The following is a 3,566-nucleotide window of genomic DNA, read 5'->3' as shown; positions in this document are numbered from 1 at the left end:
CCGCGTTTTACCAGGCCGCGTTTTACCAGGCCCCGTTTTACTGGTCCTCGTTTTACTAGTCCCCGTTTTACTTGGCCTCGTTTTACTAGTCCTCGTTTTACTAGTCCTCGTTTTACTAGTCTGCGTTTTACTCGTCCGCGTTTTCCTAGTCCAGTCCAGTCCAGTCCAGTCCTTCAATTACCATATGCCTTCCCAAAAAGTAACTCAAAAAGTTAAATTGCAGTTAACAATTACGTTCATCAATGTGACTCTCCTTCGTTAATTTCTGAATTCTTCCTTCTTCCACATAGTTCGTTTGTTTGTGGAAGGTTGAGCAAAGCTTTGAGTTCTTCTATAAATACACATTCGCCTATTCTTTGCAGATGCCTTGAATTTGGACATTTCTACCGTAAATTTCCCAACAGAAACCGGAGGTATTAGAAGAATAAACGTCGCATTAAATCCCTTTGTGTCTACCTGGAAATAGTCTCATTGACTTCAGCTTTTCAGAGTAAGAAAGACAGATTTACACACACCATTGCAGAAAACGAACAAGCCGACTGCAACTCCAAAACGCATTGCTTTCACTTACAATTTGACTTTCCGTGACATTTTAAAACGGAATAGAGGTAAATCTTCGAAGATCAATCGTTGTTGGAAATAAACAGTACTTTCCGTAAGATCTCCGAGTGTTTAATTTTTTTTTACGAGAAGATTGTCGCATGGTCATTTAACTTGTGTTTGTTTATCATACAAGTGCTGTTGTTTCTCAAAAGCGTAAGCCTTTTTTCCTCTTCAATTGACAGGTGTCAGATCGTGACAGTTAATTGTCAAAAAATGTTTCAAAGTTTGCTGGAAGCCTTTCAAGTTACATTTACAAATAAAAATATTTCGATGAAAGCTTTCTCTTTAATTTGAATAACGTCTGTTTTCTTTATCATCCACTCGCTAACAAATTGTTAAGTCTATGGAGGATTTTTCCGTAATTAAACTCGTAATTGTAGCCCTAAATCATTCACGTTTTTTTGGCAATCATTTTGTTATGTGTTAGAAAAAAATAAAAATGTCATTCACCAGCTTAGGTCGGTCCGTATTGGGAAAAACTGTGCCCTCTGTCTTGGGTATCCAAGACCTCGGGCACAGTTTTTCTCACTTCGGACCTTCCAGCTGGTGAATAACATATATTTCTTAAGTTTCGTTCTTTCGTTTATTCAATCATACATCCATTTACTCCTCGTGTATAATTTTATTCGCGTGTATAAGTCTTTGAATGAGGAGAATTCTGAGAGCAATATGGACAGACAAAATAACAAGCGAGGACCTATGGGAAATATCGGGTCAGGTATATGTACCCATTCAGATACAAATCGGTAGAAGGAAGAAAAAATAAATTGGTCACACTTTGAAATAACTACTAGAGCATTATTAAGTAATCATTGACATAGAATCGTTGGTACAAACGGAAAAGAAAAGGCACCTCTGGATCACACTCGAATGGCTACCCCAGGACAGGAAGAGACGAAGAAGAGAAATCGTCGATAGCCGATGCTTAAGTAGGAGCTAAGAGCATAACTAATGGCCATAACTATTGTCTCCAATAAGCACACAAGCCCTAATAAGCGCCCACCCCTATGGGCATAGTGTCAAGCAAGCGCCCCCTTTCCCCCTTTCCCCCTCCAGCCCCTCCCCTCCTCAATCGCTTTCTTAAATGTTAGGGATTTAGGAAAAAAAAAGCGAGTGAGTTATAAAGAAAACAAACGTTATTCAAATTAAAGAGAAAGCTTTCGCTGAAACACTTTTATTTCTAAAGGTAATTAAAAGGCTTCCGAGCAAATTTTGAAACATTTTTTTGATAAGTAACTGTTACGATGTGACACCTGTCAATTGAAGAGGAAAAGAGCATACGCTTTTGAAGAAACAGCAGTACTGGTATGACAAACGCACACGAGTTTGTTGTTCCGTCGACATAATTCGTTGTTCCGTCGACATAAATCGTTGCGTGTGTAGTGTATTGTACCGGAAGTGTGAAAAGGTTGTGTTTGTAGGTATCCCGTAATGTCTAGCGAAAGTTGTTGTTGTGGTACTCGTTGGCTGCCATGTGGGTAGGGTGTGGATTAAAGTATTGAAAATCAAAATACATCGAAGGTTTTTATTGCCGTATATCCAAATATCACAGAGTGGTTTTATGCGTCGAAATCAATATGGTCGAATTTAAAGGAGCAGGATCTTGAACCCGCCACGGGTCGCTGCGAGCTCGCCAAAATAAATTGAAATACCTTAAAGAAAATGTATGCATTTCATTCGACGCGACGCTAGTGCGACGTTAAAACTGAAAACGCGTTATCGATATTTTATCCGTCTTTCCAAGACGGATAAAACGTCTTGGACGAATTTCATTTACCAGACGAATTAAATTCGTTTTAGACGTCGCGCTATCGTCGAATTTAAAATGCTTGAGGGACCTTGAATTAAATTCGTCTGAATTAAATTCGACTGTAGTGCGACGTATAAACTAGGCCTTAAATGACTGTGAGACGGTTTTCTCTTACAGAAAAAAAAAAAAAAAAAAAAAAAAGACGCTCGGAGAAGTTACGGAAAGTATTGTTATTTCCAAGGACGATTAATCTTCGAAGATTTCTCTCTGTTCCGTTTTAAAATGTCACGGAAAAGTCAAATTGTAAGTGAATGCAAATGTGTGTTTTGGAGTTGTCAGGCTGCGTATTTGTTTTCTGCAATAGTGTGTGTAAATCGATTTTTCTTCCACCGAAAAGCTGAAGTCAGTCAGACTCTTTACAGCTAGACACAAGGGGATTTAATGCGACTTTTATTCGTCGAATTCCTTCGGTTAGTGTTGTGAAATTTACGGTAGAAATATCCAAATTCAAGAGACTTGCAAACAATAGGCGAAAGTGTATTTATAGAAGAACTAAAAACTTCGCTCAGCGTTTCACAAACGAACAAATTGTGTTGAAAAATTCAGATATTAACGAATGAGATTCACACTGACAAGTGTAAATGTTAACTGCAACTACGTCTCGTTTTAACTTTCTGAGTTACTTTTTGTGAAGTATTATAGAATAACAAATTATTCTTAAGCCGCGTTTGAATCCTTTTAAAAACAAATGCAGTACAACGAAATTTATTTCGAAATCAACTTTCGCTGAAAAACCAAAGTGATTTGAGAGCAAGAGAGAAGAAAGAATTAATATTATTTATCGCCAAAAGGTCGTGACCAAAGTCTTTGCTCAAAAATTCTGCCCAGCGGGAAAAATGAGATATATTAATTTTGTGAAAAATTGCAACGAAGCTTGAGATGTTCTTCAAAATGACTCAAGCGGAACGGATACCGCCCGCTGTGAGCGGGCCGGACGGGGAGAATACTGCCCGTTCTCGGAACCAATCAGATTGCAGGATTTGTAGAATACCGCCCCCTCACGAACTGAGGAAAAAAATATGGAAGGATACAATACGAGAATTAGCGTATAGGTGAGTGATCTAGTGTAATTTGAAAACAATGAATCAATGAAACTGAGGCAAAATAACATCACATCGAAAAAAATCAAATAAAAGACCGATCAAAAGAACAA

This window comes from Stylophora pistillata, chromosome 3 (assembly GCF_964205215.1).
Source record: "Stylophora pistillata chromosome 3, jaStyPist1.2, whole genome shotgun sequence".
Taxonomy (NCBI): domain Eukaryota; kingdom Metazoa; phylum Cnidaria; class Anthozoa; order Scleractinia; family Pocilloporidae; genus Stylophora; species Stylophora pistillata.
The sequence above is the reverse complement of the archived record's forward strand: the minus strand, read 5'-3'. Positions refer to the sequence as shown.